Source organism: Stegostoma tigrinum, chromosome 14, assembly GCF_030684315.1.
Source record: "Stegostoma tigrinum isolate sSteTig4 chromosome 14, sSteTig4.hap1, whole genome shotgun sequence".
In the NCBI taxonomy this organism is placed as follows: domain Eukaryota; kingdom Metazoa; phylum Chordata; class Chondrichthyes; order Orectolobiformes; family Stegostomatidae; genus Stegostoma; species Stegostoma tigrinum.
In genome coordinates this window covers 34,310,536-34,330,404 of record NC_081367.1, presented here as the reverse complement: position 1 = coordinate 34,330,404, position 19,869 = coordinate 34,310,536, and the positions used below count along the sequence as shown (strand labels likewise).

The 19,869-nt window shown below is 41.9% G+C and overlaps 1 protein-coding gene across 1 annotated transcript in view; it reads right to left on the bottom strand.

The window, feature by feature from the left end:
* Positions 1 to 8,519, bottom strand: part of nlgn1 (neuroligin 1) — a 573,697-nt gene extending 565,178 nt beyond the window's left edge. Inside the window, exon 1 of the mRNA XM_048542420.2 lies at positions 7,812 to 8,519. The gene's annotated coding sequence lies outside the window, so the exon portion shown is untranslated. The remainder of the gene's footprint in view (positions 1 to 7,811) is intronic.
* Between the last annotated feature and the right edge of the window lie 11,350 nt (positions 8,520 to 19,869).

The following is a 19,869-nucleotide window of genomic DNA, read 5'->3' as shown; positions in this document are numbered from 1 at the left end:
TTGGGGTTTGATCAGGAGTCATCAACATGGCTTTGTGCATGGGAGATCATGCCCAAAAATCTATTAGAGTTCTTTGATGAAGTGGCCAGTAAGATTGATGAGTGCAGGGCCATAGATATAGCCTGTATGGATTTCAGTAAGGCCTTTGATAAGGTTCCACATGGTAGGCTGCTCTGCAAGATTAGATCATGTGGAATCCACAGAGAGTTGGCAAATTGGATACACAAATGGTTTGATGGCAGGAAGCAGACAGTAATAGTGCAAGGATGCTTGTCGGACTGAAGGGCTGTAATTAGTGTGCCTCAGGGGTCAGAGCTCGGCCCCTTGCTATTTGTTATCTATATCAATGATTTGGATGAGAATGTACATGATTTGTAAGTTTGCAGATGACACTAAAATAAGTGGTACAATGGAAGTTGTGGAAGGTTATGAGAAATTGCAGTTGGATCTTGATCAGTGGGGGCCAAGAAATAGCAAATGGAGTTCAATATAGATAAGTGTGAGGTGTTGCATTTTGGAAAGATAATCAGGGTAGGAGGGAATGGTAAATCCGTAAGGACTGCAATGAAACAGAGGGACCTTGGAGTTCAGGTGCACGGTTCTCTGAAAGTGGAGTCACAGGTAGACAGGGCAGTGAAAAGGCTTTTGGCACACTGGCCTTCATCGGTCAGGGTACTGAGTTCAGAAGTTGGCAAATTACATTCCTGTTTCATTACAGGATGTTGGTGAGACCACTGTATTGAGTTTTAGCCATCTTGTAATAGGAAGGATATTATTAAACTGGAAAGAGTGCAAAAGAAATTTACAAGGGTCTTGCCAGGACTCAATGGACTGAGTTACAAGGAGAGGTTGGGCAAGCTACGAATTTTTTTTTAAGATCATAAGAGACTGAGAGGGATCTTACAGAAGTATAAAAGATCATAAGAGGCATGGATAGGGTGAATGCACTCAGTTTTTTTCCCAGGGTTGGGGAATTGAGGACCACAGGGCATCAGTTTAAGCTAAGAGGGGAGAGAATACATGGGCACCTGGGGGGCAATTTTTTTTACACAGAGGGTGGTACGCATTTGGAATGAGCTGCCGGCGGGAACATTAACAACATTTAAAAGACACTTGGACAAATACATGGATATGAAAGGTTTAGAAGGATATGGGCCAAGTGCCGGGAAATGCGATTAGTGTGGAAGGCCATTTTGGCCAGCATGGACCAGTTTCGGCTGAAGGGCCTGTCTTCACGCTATAGGACTCTATGAATTTTCTCAAAACTGGAATGAAAAGCTGGAAATTATTTTGTTTGTCATGTGCAATTCACCTATTAAGTCTACTAGTTTTAGTCCTTTTGATTTAATGATGAATATTAGGGGACCTCTAAAACTAACCAAAGAATTTTTGTTTAGGATAGAAGGTTGAATCCTCCACGTTACATATGTATCTGTGCTCCAGGAATGGTGTACAGGAACTCTAGAAAACCTTAGAATATCACAACTGCCCATGCAACACTGGGCTGACAATCATACCAAATTTGCAATATTTCATCCAGAAGATGGAATGTTAGTATCATTAGCTTTACAAATGAACCATTGAAAACACGATTCAGTGGTCTATTCAGTCCACTAAGAGGAATTGATAAATTATCTATTCACACCCTGGTTCGCCAGAAAAAGAATAGGCTATGTTACATAGATATGTTGAAGAACATTGTCATTGGAGGGAAGATGAGCTGTATTCAGGTAGGTAAGACAATGGATAATAAAAGATATAGTGAAGATGGGGAAAAGGAGGCTTGAATAATTTCTAAATTGAATGACCTACCATCCAGTTAGCTCATAATGAGCTATTCAGGAAGTAACTCACAATTCTTTCATATTCTGAGGCAGAAAAACAATAAAACCTAACAAGGCTGCTCATCGAACTTAAAGGAGTCTGCAAAGACAAACCAAGGTGTACAACACCAGCTACTTGCATTTGTAGAAGAATCTTCTTCAATGGAACAGCATCCTTTTCACTTAAAACCAGAGAAACAGACTCAAGTGAAAGCACCACTACAGGTAGAGAAACCACATAGTCAAACCCAGTCAAAACATCTGAAGATCCCATTTGGAAACATGGATAGTGATCTATATCAGGCCTGTGACCTATGTCACCATCAACGTAAAGAAAACTCTAGTTATATGAAAGGATACTATGTCTCAGACTGTGATCAGATTGAAAAACACACAGTCACGAAACTCTGCCGCCTTGGATCAAACTACCTGCCTCTGACAAACAGTTCAGAAGATGCACTGGAAACGCAGTCACCAAATAAAGCTAACTAAAAAAGACAGCCATTAAAACTACAAACTAAACTGCAGAATAAAGACTCTTACCTATGAAGTCTGTATTTTCAGCACATTGATATCTGGCAATAAAGCTTGGAAAAATTCCATCTATCATGAAAAATGGGTCAATAACTTCAATCTCTAGTGTTAAACTGCATTTTTGGCATCTCAGGAGAAAAAAAAGCAAAGTCATAAATGAAGCAGTTCTTTCCAGGACAAACAAGTGAAAAATCCACAAATCAACTGAAGGGTTGGGTACGTACACAAGAAAAATGGCCACATCCCCCAAAGATATAACTTTTGGGAAGTTAGCGTGTGACCAGCAGGATGGCCAAAGGTCCAATCCAAGAATGCTGTCAGAAGAAATATGAATATCCTCTACATCAACCAAGACAAATGGGAAACCCACTAGTGATCAATACAAATGCCAGCACCAGCTGTGGCAGATTTTTTTCCACCATAACTCCATGGTATTTCACAAGTTCAAAATCATTCACTAGCCCTGCAAATAAGCAGTCGGCAAAAATCATCATCCACCGTTGACAGTGGACAAATTTACATGTGGCACTTTAATTTTGGCATTCAACTTAGACTTTGCTTTTCCAGAATCTGCTTTTAAATTCATCAATGGAGTGTAGTGTACAATCTCATTTACATCAAAGTACTTAAATGTTGCACTCTCATCATCTCTCACAGAAGAGTTCCTCCTTTTGCTAAAAGGGGGCAAAGTAGCAACCCTTGTGAAATGGTCACTCCTTGAAAAAATCAACCCAATGTCAGTCACTGGTGTACTTAAATGACTGTCTACAAAAGCATGAAAATTAATACTTAATGAGAGGTCCTTCAATTACTTTGAAGAGTGCATACATTGTATAGCCTTAATGCTGATACAATAAATAACTCTGCATTCACCATAAAGTTATGGTAACAAAATTGTTCATAGGACCCCTTCACTAAATACTTGTTCCATAATGGTTCACTATTCATCTACAACAATCAAGAAAATGTCCATACAAAAAAGTGAAAGTGTTGGAGACAGTCAAAAGATTTAGCGGCGTCCATGCAGAGTTAATATTTCTAATCCAACATTACTCTTCTTTGGAATCAGCAGCAGAGTCTTTGGTTTCAAAGTTAATCTATCTGTTGGTTGTGCTGATACTGTTTATGAGTTTAATGTTATTCATCAAATGAAATTGTGGCTATAATTTTAATGAAAGGCTCTTTTAAATGATGGAGTTGCAACCATGGTATCATATAATAACTACTGCCTCCAAACTCAGTATTTCTATACAATTCTTGTAATGCTTATGTTGGGTCATGGAACATATTCAAAATCTCGTGCAGTATTTCTGCTTTGAAATCTGAAGATGGTTGCATTTAGACATGCAAATTATAGCATTAACATGGTTGGCAATGTCTTATAATAACAAGACAAAGTGTTAAATACACTTGTTTTGACAATACTCTTTGCTGAGGTCTGCCATGGTGTGTATCATTACAAAATTAGCAGATCATTATTGCTGTCAAAACCATATTCTTGGATCTGCAGTGCCACCTACAGATCATTTAAAATAGTTTGTTTTGGTTATTTCACTGACACAAAAAAAGCTTCATAAATGGATAAAGTTAAATCAGAATAACTGACTCCATTAACTGACTCCAATACAGTTTAACAATAAGTTAATTCTTTTTAATATCTGCGCAAATCTACCATCATCCCTCTTGATGATGGTATGGATTTTGGTAGGGGATATCCAACATAAAGATATTCAAGAAAAGGATTATAGTTCAAAGTCACGATTGTCAATTTGTTCGAATGAACCTATCAGGAGACAAATTTAGTGACTGGAAATTTATGATTTACGCCAACTATTGCTGTGCTTTCAAGCTAGCTGTTGGGTGGTCATCTCCAGAATGAGCTCCTTATGTTGCACGTCTCTGTTCCTGGCCATTTCTATCATACACTGCATGTTTTCCCCAATCGCTTCTCTACTTAAGTTCCCAAGCTCTAATAGTAGGTACACGTCAGTCCTAACTACAAGTAGCTGCTCGATAAAACTGCAAGTGGCCATCTCCTAACAACGACAGCCCCTTGCTTTCCTCAGAATGCACTGGCTATTTTCTAAATTTGGTTTCTGGTTTCATGGGCTTCTCTTATATGACTCTTCATCTCTCACTCCTACTTAACACTAAGCCTCCTTTAATTTCTCCTGCTTGGTTACTTTACCATCCTAAATTCTGAACCTAACCCTTAAGCACTCCTTGATCTTTCTACTCTCTTGCCACTATTTGGGGTCTACTCCCTCTCCTAGTTAAGCCTATAACATTCCTCTAACACTTGGCATTCTGCGAGTATATCAAGACATTTATTGCTACCTTCTTATGAGCAGAAACTCAAACAGCCCATCCTAATCTCCTCAAGAACCTTTCCATTAAGCATGCCCAGTACAGATCAATCTTGCCAATTTGATCAAAGTATCAACTATCTAGTCGTTTATCTTACATTCACCACAGAATTTTTGCAACTACCAATCCACTAAATCATTCAAGATAACAGAGTGTGCAGCTGGATGAACACAGCAGGTAGGAAATGGAGGTGCGGCTTAAGGTGGAAGGGATAGATGAGAGGAAGAACAGGTTAGGGAGGCGGGGACAAGTTGGGCTGGTGTCCCCTGTTCTTCCTCTCACCTATCCCTTCCTCCCACCTCAAGCCGCACCTCCATTTCCTACCTACTAACCTCATCCCGCCTCCTTGACCTGTCCGTCTTCCCTGGACTGACCTATCCCCTCCCGACCTATTCTCTCCTCTCCACCTATCTTCTTTTCTCTCCATCTTCGGTCCGCCTCCCCCTCTCTCCCTATTTATTCCAGAACCCTCTCCCCATACCCCTCTCTGATGAAGGGTCTAGGCCCGAAACATCAGCTTTTGTGCTCCTGAGATGCTGCTTGGCCTGCTATGTCCATCCAGCTCCACACTTTGTTATCTTGGATTCTCCAGCATCTGCAGTTCCCATTATCTCTGATCACTAAATCATTCAAGTACTTTTTAAGGTTTGAACCCCATTAAAACTTACTTACTCTCTCGCACACATGCTTTCCCTTGTACAATGCCTGTCGCTCTCAAGTCCAGGTGAGATGCAAATGGATAGGAGGGAAAACTGGCTTAGCCATTCCCTGTCAGATTACATAAAGTTGGACAACATAAAGCCTTGTTATCACATTGCCTGCGATTACACACTACCTACTCTTAGCCACTAACAGTTTCCATTAATGGCTATTTACCCTCCTAGCCAGATCGTTATCAACTCCTTTGGCTGCCCAACTGCTTTTCTCTCTCTTGGGACTCTATATCCCCACCAATCATTTACTCCTCACACCCTCCGCCCACCCTGTCTTCTGCATATAAACCAACATTTTCCCAGCTAACAAAGTGTGGAGCTGGACAAACACAGCAGGCCAAGCAGCATCTTAGGAGCACAAAACCAGTCCAACCTGTCTCTGCCTCCCTAACCGGTTCTTCCTCTCACCCATCCCTTCCTCCCACCCCAAGCCGCACCCCCAGCTACCTACTAACCTCATCCCACTTCCTTGACCTGTCCGTCTTCCCTGGACTGACCTATCCCCTCCCTACCTCCCCACCTACACCCTCTCCACCTATCTTCTTTACTCTCCATCTTCGGTCCGCCTCCCCCTCTCTCCCTATTTATTCCAGTTCCCTCCCCCCATCCCCCTCTCTGATGAAGGGTCTAGGCCCGAAACGTCAGCTTTTGTGCTCCTGAGATGCTGCTTGGCCTGCTGTGTTCATCCAGCCTCACATTTTATTATCTTGGAATCTCCAGCATCTGCAGTTCCCATTATCTCTGATAACAAGGCCTGGTGTGTGGGGTAACAGGCTGGGACATGGGAAAGTTGAGACCCTAAAATTATTAAACTCAGTATTGAGTCCAGAGGGGCTGCAGAGTTCCCAAGCAGAAAATGAGGTGCTATCTTTCCAGCTTGCACTGAGCTTCAGTGGAACACTGCAGCAAGGCTGAGGCGGAGATGTTGGCAGGGAACGGGGTGTTGTGTTAAAGTGGCAGTCAACTAGAAGCTCAAGGCCATCTTTGCAGGCAGAACATGGACGTTCTGTGAAGTGGTCATTCAGTCTACGCTTCATTTCCCCAATGCAAAGGAGAGCACATTGTGAGTAGCAAATACAGTCGACTAGATTGTGCAAACTGAAGGTAAAGTGATCCTTCACCTGGAAGGTATGTTTGGACCCTTGGATAGTAAGGAAGGAATAAGTAAATGGGCAGGTATTACACTTTCAGCAATTAGAGGGGAAGGAGCCTTGGGGCTATGTGAGATGTTGGGAGTGAAGGAAGTCGCAGAGGGAAAGATCCCTGTGGAAGGCAGGCAAGGATGAGGAGGGGAATATGTACCTGATGGTGGCATCCTGCTGGAGGTGGTGGAAATTGTGGCTGATGATCTTCTGGATGTGGATGCTGGTGAGGCAGTAGATAAGGATAAGGTGAACACTAAAGCTGTTGCAGGAGGGAAGAGAGGGGATGAGGGCAGAAGTGCGGAGGATCGGTTGGACCCAGTTAAGGGGCCTGTTGACAAAGGTGCTGGGGAATCCTCGGTTGAGGAATAAGGTGCGGGATGGGCCTATAAAGGAATTGCATGTCCATGGTAAACAGGCTGGAGCCTGCAAACTGGAAGTTCTGAAACTGGTCTAAAGTGCCAGACAAATCGCAGAAAGCAACGTGGTGTAGTTATTTGCACCACAAACGAAAAAGAAATTCAATCTACTAACTGGATATTTTCTACAACGCCGGCACTTTTTCCACGACGTATGCACACATTTTGCATGATTTATTACATCGTCCACTGATTTTCTCATCGTGTTAATGTATGCATATTGTTACAGTCACCAGCAGTACGCACAACTACACCAGCGTTTAGCCACGACAAGCAAAGTGAAACGTAAATAAATCCAAAAGGTGGAAAATACAATATTGGAAAGCGAAACACTTGGAACACGCGCTTAGAGACTCGCAGAAGACAGAAGTTGCAATAGTACCCTTGACTAATCCACTGAAATTAATTTTGATTCTCAAATCGCAGCGACGGCTCTCAGGATCAAACTGTTTCCTTCAGGGTTACAAATATTGCCAACTTATACCAGTATTTCCCCTCAATAACTCCATAAAATCTGCAAATGGAATATTCCCGCGGGAATACCCGCGTTAATGGCAGTGATCGAGACATGGAATTTAGCGCTGCTTTTCCATTTGTAAAAAAACACTAAAATTGTACCGTTTTCTTCAGACGCCTGATTCATAGATTAGTGGACTGCTCGGAGTAATTAAAAAGGCAAGTTAAAAGCTGTAAGCTGAGGCATTGAAGATTTTCGGTCACCAGTGCATACAGCAAACAAAGTTCCATTCATTCCGCGAGCATCATTGAAGCAGTTTGACATATGGCTCTACATTAACTATTCAGGGCACTGACCTTTCAATTTTTTTCTCCGGACACTTTGCGCTCATCCGCCTATGCGTTAACTCTCCCCTCAAAATATTTCCGCGGTGTCCAATAAAATCCATTCGGCCATCATAGAAATCCAGAAGCAATATCCATTGTTGAAACACAGGTTTCAGATGTTTGTACCTTCCGATCCCCGCTTACGTGCATTGCAGTTCAATCGACATCTGAAAGCCTTAAAAATCCAATGGCGGAATAGCGCTACTCAATTCTGCTTTTTCGGTGATGCTCATACATTCATTCCTTTCTCGATAATGCTTGCATTTTCAAATGTTTGTATCACAGATTCTAAGTCGTTCGCAGATGCAGACGAGGAAATCTTAATACCCTTCACGGTCGTACATTCAAAAATACCTCCGAAAGTAAGGGGAAAAAATGTGCAGTATCTTACTGTACCACTACCCTATTCTCAATTGAACAGTGTTTACCCAAGCCAAGCGCTGCAAATTATACACCGACCCAGTTCTGAGGAAGGGTTACCAGACCCGTAACGTTAACTCCGATTTTTTTTCTTCATAAATGCTGCCAGACCTGCTGAGCTTTTCCAGCAACTTCTGTTTTTGTTCCTGATTTACAGCATTTGCAGTTCTTTCGGTTTTTAAAATTATACACCTATGCGAGTTGAATGCATCTCAAATCCGCTTTTGAGTGGATTTATGAACATTGGGAACACATCAAAGTACTCCGTGAACGTCAGAACTGACGTCAACGTCAGATACGTAGCAAAAACATCTTTTAATAGATTATTTAAACATGGTCCAGATTTTATATAATTAATTTTCCTGCTTTCTTCTCTTTCTTTGGCAATCCAGTTTCACTGCTGGCACTATGTCACCAACGGTCTTGGCCACATGATTTCTATGTTATTTTTCAAAGTTAGTTTCATGTCATCGAAATGACAGGTCAACTTGAGCAATAATAATGAATTTTCCTAAGTATTAGGGACATCCCCTGGACAAAATTGAATCATTCATAAAAGTCATCATCGCTGTAAAAGACTGGGAAGCTTATTAACAAAGGCAGCGATGAAAATACCTTAAATGTATATTAAGAAGGCTGCAGAGGATGGTAAGTGCATTGCATAATAACCTTAAAAGTACACCAAAGTACATGAACACAATTTATGGAACATGACAGAATCCAGCTCCTAGCAAGAGACTGTTTAGCAGGTACATAGTGGATGACAAATCTACCATATTTAACATGAATTTAAGATCATATGTTAGAATATGGGCTCGACTTTGTTTCTGATCCTGCAAAACTTACGTCTATTCAGCATTTCAAAATACTTTCCCATTCTCTGTTTCCACAGAGGTAAATACAAAATCACAACATTCTCAGAAAGCCTTCAGTAAAATTACTGTGAAAAGTAGTTACAAAGATAAAAGTCATTGGAATTCTCAAACTAAAGTATTAAATGACACAAATCTAGTTCAAATAAGGAAAGCAACAATTGCCACACCTGTCAGCCATTTGTTTTAATCATTCATTGGACTTGAGAACATCTAGTTGGGCCAACATTTATTGTCTATTCCTAATTGTCTTTGAGAAGCTGCCTTCTTGTACTACTGCAGTCCATGGTGGATAGGTACATCCACTTTGCTGCAAAGAAAGGAGTTCCAAATTGTTGACTCATTCACAGTAAAGGAATGACGATATTGTTCCAAGTCAGTATCTGTGTGTTTTGGATGGAACTTGCAGCTGGTGGTGCTCCTATGCATCTGCTGCCCCTTTCCTTCTGCATGATGGATGTCACAGATTTGGAAGATGCTGTTGAAGAAGTCTTGGTGAGTTTCTACAGCATGTCTTGCTGATCATACAAACTGCTGTCAATGTGCATGAATGGTGAAATGAGTTAATGTTTATGGTGGTAGATGAAGTGCCATTCAAGCAGGTTGCTTGGTTCTGGATAGTGTCATGCCTCTTGAGTGTTGCTGATGCTGAACCCATCCAGGCAAATAGAAAATATTCTATCACACTCTTGACTTGTGCCTTGCAGATGGTGAACAAGCTTTGGTGCTTTAGAATCTGAGGTGACATTACGGTGTGTCAAAGTCTTTTACTACCAATAAAGTATTCTTGAAATGCAGTAATTTGTAAAATGGTACCAAAAGATTCGGCAATACTGGGAGCCTATTCACGATACAAGTTAAATTGATTCTGGGCACTGAGGTGGAGTCAGTGCTAATCCATTTGAGTGACCACAGAGCAGACCGCATCATAATGGCCTCACAAAGACATTCGCGTCTCCTTTGTCATTCCCCTTCAAGTAAGTATGGTCATGACCTTCTGTTTGCTAATGTCAGTCTAATTTTCAATTCAATGTAATAATTTTCAACTAATTTCTCACAATTATTAATCCTCTATAGGTGACTAAACATCAAAAAAATCAGAAATAATAAGAACTGCTGATGCTAGAATCAGCGATAACACAGTGTGGAGCTGGAGGAGCACAGCAGGCCAGGCAGCATCAGAGGACCAGGAAAGTTGATGTTTTGGATCAGGACCCTTCTTCAGAAATGGGGAAGGAGGAAGGGAGCTCCGAAATAAATATAGAGAGGAGGGGTGTGACTGGGGAATGGTAATAGGTGAGTGCAGGTAGTCAGTGGTCAGTGAGGTGGGAGGAGTGGACAGATGGGAGAGATGTTGGACAGGTTGTGTGAGGTCAAGGCGGCAGGGATGAGGGGGGAGGCTTGATCATGATGACGACGCTGGGGGTGGGGAGATTTTGAAACTGATAAAGTCCACATTGAGACCATTGGTTTTAGGGTCCCAAGGCAGAATATGAGGTGCTGCACCTCCAGTTTTCTGGTGGTGTCATTGTGACACTGGAGGAAGCCAGGATGGAGTTGCCAAGGAGTGTGAGGGGGAGCTAAAATGGTTTGCGACTGGAGGGTTTTGTTGTTTGTTGTGAACAGAGCACAGGTCTCCGAGCCTCCACTTGGTCTCCCCAATCTAGTGGAGGCCACATTGGGAGCAGTGGATGCAACAGACCACATTGATGGATGTGCAGGTGAACCTCTGTCTGATGTGAAAGGTTTGTTTGGAGCCTTTGAGGGGGGAGGTGTAGGATGCAGGTGTTGCACTTGCTGCGGTTGCAGAGAAATGTGCCAAGGGTTGTGGGGCTAGTGGGGAAAATATCAAAAAAAGTTTCATTGGTTGTACAGTGCTTTGAGATGCCCAAATATTTACAAATGCAATTTTTCTTTTCTTTAAGTTGGTGGAACTAACTCAATCAATAACAATGTTTGCTCAAAGTATTTCTGTAAGTACTTGCTGAGAATATTCATCTATCAGAACATTAATACTGTAATAGAGTTAAGTGCATTGAATAAACTTGTAGAGTCACACCAGACTCAAAACATTAACTCTGTTTCTCTCTCCACAGAAGGGTACCTCTGCTGACACTATCTGGTGACACGAAGATAGGTGGAGGGGCAAATAATGTTAATGACATGGTGAGGCTACACAAGGACTTGGACAGCTAGGAGAGTGGACAAATGGAATAAAATGTGACAAAGCGTGATGTTATGCTCTTAGGTAGCAACAATAGAGGCATGGACTATTTTCTAAATGGGGAAAGGCTTCAAAATTCTGAAGCACAAAGGAACGTAGGAGTCCTATTTCAAGATTTTCTTAAGATTAATGTGCAAGTTCAGTTGGCAGTTAGGAAGGCAAATGCAATTTTAGCAGTCATTTCAAGAGGGCCAGAATACAAGAACAGAGATAGAGTGCTGAGGTTGTATAAGGAGGAGGCAATGGTCTATTGGTATTATCACTGTACTGTTAATCCAGTGGCCCAGTTAATGTTCTATGGAACTAGGTTCAAATGTCACCACAGCAGATAGTGGAATTTAGAACATACAACAGTACAGGCCCTTCAGCCCACAATGTCGTGCCAACCTATTATCCTACTCTAAGATAAAACTAACCTGCATACTCTTCATTTTACTATCACCCATGTGCCGATCCACGAGTTCCTTAACCGTCACTAATGTATCTGACTCCACTACCACAACTGGCAGTGCATTCCACACACACACCACTCTGTGTAAAAAAACATACCTCTGAAAAACATACCTCTGATATCTCCCCTGTACATTCCTCCAATCACCTTAAAATTAAGCACCCTTGTGATAGCCATTTCCACCCTGGGAAAAAGTCTCTGGCTATCTCCTCTGCCTCATCATCAAGTCACTTCTCATCCTCTTCGCTCCAATCAGAAAAACCCTAGCTCCCTCAATCTTTCCTTATAAGATCTGCCCTCCAGTCCAGGCAGCATCCTGGTAAATCTCCTCTGCACCCTCTCTAATGCTTCCACGTTCTTCCTATAATGAGGCAACTTAACTGAGCACAATATTCCAAGTGTGGTCTAATGAAAGCCAACACACCATATGCCTTCTTTACAACCTTATCAACTTGAGTGGCAACTTTGAGGGATCTATGGACATGGATCCCAAGATCCCTCTGTTCCTCAACACTGCCAAAAACCCTGCCATTAACTCTGTATTCTGCACTCCAATTCAACATTCAAAAATGAATCACTTCACACTTTTCCAGGTTGAATTGCATCTGCCATTTCCTTGCCCAGCTCTGCATCCTGTCGATGTCCCATGGCAAACAACAGCAGCCCTTCACACTACCCACAACTCCACCAACCTTTGTGTCATCAGTAAACATACTAACCCAACCTTCCACTTTCTCATCCAAGTTATTTATAAAGATCACAAACAGCAGAGGTCCCAGAACAGATCTCTGAGGAACACTACTGGTCACCAGGCTCCAGGCTGAATACTTTCCATCTACTACCTCCCTCTGTCTTCTATTGAACAGCCAGCTTTGTATCCAGCCAAATTTCCATGAATCCTATGTCTCCTTACTTTCTGACCGATCCTACATGGGGAACCTTATGAAATGCCTTGCTAAAATCCACATACACCACATCCACTGCTCTAACTTCATCAATGTGTTTTGTCATATCCTCAAAGAATTCAATAAGGCTTGTTAGGCCTGACCTGCCCCTCATAAAGCCATGCTGACTATCTCGAATCAAATTATGCTTTTCCAAATAATAAGTACTCTCTCTCAGAATAGTCTCCAATAATTTGCCCACCACAAAACTAAGACTGGCTGGTCTGTAATTCTCAGGGTTATCCTATTCTCTTTCTTGAACAAGTGAATAACATTTGTCACCCTCCAATCATCTGGTACTACTCCACTTGTCGGTGAGGACACAAAGATTATTATCAAAGGCGCAGCAATCTCTTCCCTCACGTCCTGTACCAACCTTGGATATATCCCATCTGGCCCAGGAGACTTACCTGTCCTCATTTTTTCAAAATTTCTGGCACATCTTCCTTCCTAACATCAACCTTTTTGAGCATATCAGCCTGTTTCACACTGTCCTCACAAATAACAAGGTCCCTTTCACTAGTGAATACTGAAGCAAAGTATTCATTAAGGACCTCCCCTGCCTCCTGCGACTCCAGGCACAAGTTCCCTGCACTATCCCTGATTGACCCTACCCTCATTCCATCCTCTTGTTCCTCACATAAATATAGAACCCCTTACAGCTTTCTTTAATCCTAACTGCCAAGGCTTTTTAATGCCCCCTTCCAGGTCTCCTAAGTCCAATCTTCAGTTCCTTACAGCCTACCTTGTAACCCTCTACAGCCCTGTACGATCCTTGTTTCCTCAACTTTAAGTAAGTTTCCTTCTTCCTCTTGACTAGATGTTCCAAGGTTCCTTCACCTTACCACCCCTTCTTTACCTCAGTAGGACAAAGCTATCCAACACTCGCAGCAAGTGCTCCCTAAACAGCCTCTGCATTTCTGTTGTGCATTTCCCTATGAACATCTGTTCCCAATTTATCCTCCATAGTTCCTGCCTAATAGCATTGTAACTCCCCCTTCCTGAATTAAATATTGTCCCATACCCTGCCCTCTTTATGAATCTAGTAGAATTAGTAGATTAATACTAATTAACCTATTCTGCTTGACATGGAGTGGATGGAACTAGTTTATTTTTTAGAAATTGGAAACACTGAAGGCTGAACCCATTTGCAGAATTTCAACAGTGCAACACAGTGATGGATGAGGTACCCTCAACCCATCTTGCCATTCATCAATAATACATTTCAGTGTTGGGAAAGTACTGTGGAAATATTAATTGTAATGACTGTCAGGAATCTCAAAACCACTGAGCCTGCATACACTTAAGCATTTCATGACAAAAACTATATTAAGACTTGCATGTTCTTGTATTCTAAAACATTTAAATGGAATAGTTAACAGAAAATTTAAAGGGATTTTGGGAAATGATAAAATGCTGCACATAGCCTCAGTGATTTCAATGTATACAAAAATGGTTACTAACATTAAGGGAGTAAACAGAATATTGAATTTGGACAAATTTACATAGAGATATATCATACATCTAGAATGATTTATCAAGTAACTTTTAAAAATAAAGAAAATCTTATAAAAAGAACAAACAAAATATGCTGTACCTGAATCAAACAGATATATTTGACTTCTGTTTTAAAATATTATAAGATTATGTTCCATGGACTACAAATCATTACAGATCTCTGGAATTAGATATGGTGGTAATAGTTTAGTTGAAAAATTGCATGAAATGAAGTAATTAAGGGTGGAGACTGATGGCAGAGACAAAAAAAAAATCGAATAATGGGTTGCGGTAATTTAGGTTAAGATGTTACAATAGTGAAAAGAGGTTTAGATGATGGCACGAATCTGATAGTTTTCTCTAGGTGATGTTTGTGTCCTTGTTTTTCTTTTTAAAAAAGACTGCATTGGTGATCAAGCCACTACCCGAGGCATCGGGACCAAACGCGAAAGACAAATAAAAAGATCACGTAGGAGTCAAGAATGCATGACATGGTCTTGGGTTACCGAGGTATGTATGCAAAAGTAAATGTTACCTCAAAGGTAACAAACATGAGACAGTAAAAAAACATGCACTGAAGAACGAGTCTCAGACATGTACACCTACTTGACAAAAGGACTAGTTTGACTTGGAAGAGCACAAAGACATAGTTTAAACGATAAGACACTGACACAGAATCCATAGAGAAACTGACTTTAAAACAATGAAAGTAGTATTAATGATAGGGATAGAAAAAGAATTGCAATCAAATTTAAAAATTTGATTATTGGTCATTATGTCAAAATGTTACAGAAATGAAGGCATATTGATTCTGGGAGAAATAGTGGACTGAATGAAAGGGCTCATTGGATGATAAACAGATACACTATCTTGCAAATTTGTATGATGTATGTATTCCAATGTTTAAACCAGTAGGTGAAATTGTACTGAGTCAAGACAGTTACTGAATGTGAAAGAAGGCTGAGCTAAGTCTCAAGTCATTTAAGAGTCTGTGGTAAGGGAACCCTGTGAAAAATAAAAGGCAAGAAACATAAGTTGAACGTTAGAAGTGTATTGTTTGATACCATGTATAGTGTGACTCAAAACGGGGTGCCTGCATTTTGAAATAGATACCACTCAATGATACACTCATTCATAAAATTGGCAAGGAGGAAAACATATTGAAGATATATCCTTAAGGTGGATCACTGATGAACAGAGCTGGAGAAATTTTGAATCCATGTATGATGTTATTTTACTGCTGTTGGATGAGGTAATCTGTGGATAGGGAACTGGAGGATTAGAAAAAACAAAATAAGGAATCTAAATCTGGAATATACTGAATTTAAGAGCAAATTATGTAAATAGATTAAATGAAAAAAAAATATGTAGATGATATTCTGGTCACCTCAGTCAGGTGGCACGGGGAGGCGATGATTTCCTAAAAGGACACTACATTAACCATAGGTTACGTGGAACAGTCCCTCTTCTGCACCTACACAGGCCCCAAACCCCACCTCTTCCTCCGTTACATTGATGACTGTATCGGCGCCACCTCTTGCTCCCCAGAGGAGCTCGAACAGTTCATCCACTTCACCAACACCTTCCGCCCCAACCTCAAGTTCAACTGGGCCATCTCCAACACATCCCTCACCTTCCTGGATCTCTCAGTCTCCATCTCAGGTAACCAGCTAGAAACTGATGTCCATTTCAAGCCCACTGACTCCCACAGCTACCCAGAATACACCTCCACCCACCCACCCTCCTGCAAAAATTCCATCCCCTATTCCCAATTCCTCCGCCTCCGCCGCATCTGCTCCCACGATGAGGCATTCCACTCCCGCACATCCCAGATGTCCACGTTCTTCAAGTACCACAACTTTCCCCACAGTGGTCGAGAATGCCCTTGACCGCATCTCCCACATTTCCCGCAACACATCCCTCACTCCCCGCCCCCACCACAACCGCCCCCAGAGGAACCCCTCGATGTCTCATACCACCCCACCAACCTCCGGATACAACGCATCATCCTCCGACACTTCCACCATCTACAATCCGACCCCACCACCCAAGCCATTTTTCCATCCCTACCCTTGTCTGCTTTCCGGAGAGACCACTCTCTCCGCGACTCCCTTGTCCGCTCCACACTCCCCTCCAAACCCACCACACCCAGCACCTTACCCTGCAACCGCAGGAAATGCTACACTTGCCCCCACACCTCCTCCCTCACCCCCATCCCAGGCACCAAGATGACCTTCCACGTCAAGCAGTTGTTCACCTGCACATCTGCCAATGTGGTACATTGTATCCATAGTACCCGGTGTGGCTTCCTCTACATTGGGGAAACCAAGCGACGGCTTGGGGACTGCTTTGCAGAACACCTCCGCTCGGTTCGCAACAAACAACCGCACCTCCCAGTCATGAACCATTTTAACTCCCCCTCCCATTCCTCAGACGACATGTCCATCATGGGCCTCCTGCAGTGCCACAATGATGCAACCCGAAGGTTACAAGAACAGCAACTCATATTCCGCTTTGGAACCCTGCTGCCCAATGGTATCAATGTGGACTTCACAAGCTTCAAAATCTCCCCTTCCACCACTGCAACCCAAAACCAGCCCAGTTCTTCCCCTCCCCCCACTGCATCCCAAAACCGGCCCAGCCTGTCTCCGCTTCCCTAACCTGTTCTTCCTCTCACCCATCCCTTCCTCCCACCTCAAGCCGCACCTCCATTTCCTACCTACCACCTCATCCCACCTCCTTGACCTGTCCGTCTTCCCTGGACTGACCTATCCCCTCCCTACCTATACTCTCCTCTCTACCTATCTTCTTTTCTCTCCATCTTCAGTCCGCCTCCCCCTCTCTCCCTATTTATTCCAGTTCTCTCTCCCCATTCCCCTCTCTGATGAAGGGTCTAGGCACGAAACGTCAGGTTTTGTGCTCCTGAGATGCTGCTTGGCCTGCTGTGTTCGTCCAGCTCCACACTTTGTTATCCTACATTAACCATATATGTTCCACACTAATACATGCGCACAAAGGCACACACCAGGCTTTCAAAATACTACACATTCCCAAATTGCAAACAGAAACTTCAAAGTATCTGCAGATCTCCAAGCTCCAGGGAACAAAAAGACACAAATTGTACTGGACGACATTTAGCAACCAACAAACAAAGGTGCTTTCAACCAGACCACTAAGAGTTAACACTTCTACAAGGTTCATGAACAGGTTTAGCCCTTCAGCCCATCCTATACACCAGTAATGAATAAAGAAAAAAACTCTCTTGATGGAATGTCACTGACATGGAGGATAACATTCAAACAATTCAAGATTATTCACCATGGAAGGATCACTATTTACATGGCTTTTTCTACTGAGCAATCAGGTTGCTTGCATTTCACCACTTTTCTCAACTGATATAATTTGAACAAAACCTACATCTTATGTACATGACATTTAATGTATCTCCACTTTTCTAATCTCACAGAACCAGAGTTTTCCTACCAGTTTTAGCTAATTATAGAATGGTTTATTTAGCATGTGACTGTAAATTATCTTTGTTAGTAGCTAAAAGAATGCAGTACAGAACATAACATATCAAATGCATAAAGCTGTCAATAACTTCAGCAGCAATTTATCCTTAGAAAAAAAAACAGAAACTGTCCCCTCGCATCCAATTTTTCATTAAAAGAATGCATAAGAATGATTTCAACGCACCAGCTTGGAGATTTATGAGTTATCTCAGCATACTTACAGATACACTGAAAGTGAAAAGTGAAGTATGAAAGTGAAAAAAAACAAGGTTTATATAACAATTTTACTTACTTGTTCCACACAAAGATTGCCACAGACTTGAGTTTTTGCTCAGTTTTCCTTACATCTCCTGGAGTCAAAGACTTGTGCAATTGTATAATTCACTTAACAATCTTCTGATATTTCATCCGACATCATTCTTAACGTGTGAATTGGATGGTGAATGTAAATACATCCTTTGAACGTAAATTCTTTCTGTTCTATTTTTAAAATCCATTCAAGGTATTTGAATACTATTATGATCCCAGCTGATAGTAATTCTGAATGAAAAGTGAAAATTCTAAAAAATTCAGTTAGCCTGGCAGCATTTGTGGCGCGAGAAACAGAGTTAATATTTCAAATCTGATTAAGGGACTCAAAACATTAACTCTGTTTCTCGCTCCACAAATGCTGCCAGACCTTCTGAGTTTCAATCACATTTTAGATCGTTAGGTATAAGAGCAGAATTCGCCCATTCAGCACATCGAATTCAGTCCGCCATTCGATTATGGCTGAGATTATTTTCAATCCTATTCCCCCGCCTTCTCCCCACAGCCCTTGATCCCTTTGCTCATCAAGAACCTATCTATCTCTATGTTAAACATGCTTAATGACTTGGTCTCACAGCCCTCTGCGGTAATGAGTTCTACAGATGAACCACCCTCTGGCTAAACATATTCCTCCTTATCTCAGTTCCAAAGGATGGTCCCTTAACTTTGAGGCTGTGTACTCAACTCCTAGTCCTCCTACTAGTGGAAGCATCTTTTCCACATCCACTCTATCCAGACCTCTTAATTTTCTGTAAGTTTCAATCAGATCCCCATCATCCTTCTAAACTCCATTGAGTACAGCCCCAGAGTCCTCAACCACTCCTCTTATGACGAGCTTTACATCCTCAACATCATTCTTGTAAACCTCCTCTGGACCCCATCCAATGCCAGCACATCCTTCCTTAAAAACGGGGCCAAAGCTGCTCACAATATTCCAAATGTGTTCTAACCAGAGCCTCATACAGCAGTATATCTCTGATCTTATATTCTAGCTTTCTTGAGCAAAATTCTAATGTTGCAATTACCTAATTGTCAACTGAGCCTTCATATTAACCTTAAGAAAATCCTATACAAGGACTTTCCAAAACCTTTCCCTGTTTGGAAAATAGTCTATGCCTCAATTCCTCATACTACGCAACCTATCTTTGTGTTATCTGCAAACTTAGCAACAACAGTCTCAGTTCCTTCATCCAGATTGTGAAAGGATTAGAGACTAGTTGTGGTCCCAACATTGATATCTGCAATACTCCACTAGTCATTGACTGCCAATCTGAAAAAGGCCCCTTTATCCCCACTCTCTGTCTTCTGCCCGTCCTCTATCCATGCCAATACCTTGCCCCCGACACCATGTCTTACTTAGCAGCCTCCAGTGTGCACACTGTGAAAGGTCTTCTGGACATCTAAATAAATCTCATCCTCTGGCTCTCCTTTGTCTAACCTGCTTGTTACCTCCTCAAAGAATTCTAAAAGATTTGTCAAGCATGACATGCACTTAATGAAGCAGTGCTGACTCACCCTATTTTACCAGGCACTTGAAAGTCTCAACAATTTCACCTTAATAATGAACTCTAAAATCTTGCAATTGACTTTAGGTCAGGCTAACTGGCCTATGGTTTCCTGTCTTCTGCCTCTCTCCTTTCTTAAACAGGGGCCATTTTCCAATCCTCGAGAATGCTCCCTGGCTGCAGTGATTCCTGAAAGACCTCTCTCAATGCCTCTACAATCTCCTTAGCTATCTCCTTCTGAAACTGGGATGTAGACCATCTGGTCTGGGTTATTTATCCATCTTAAGACGTTTC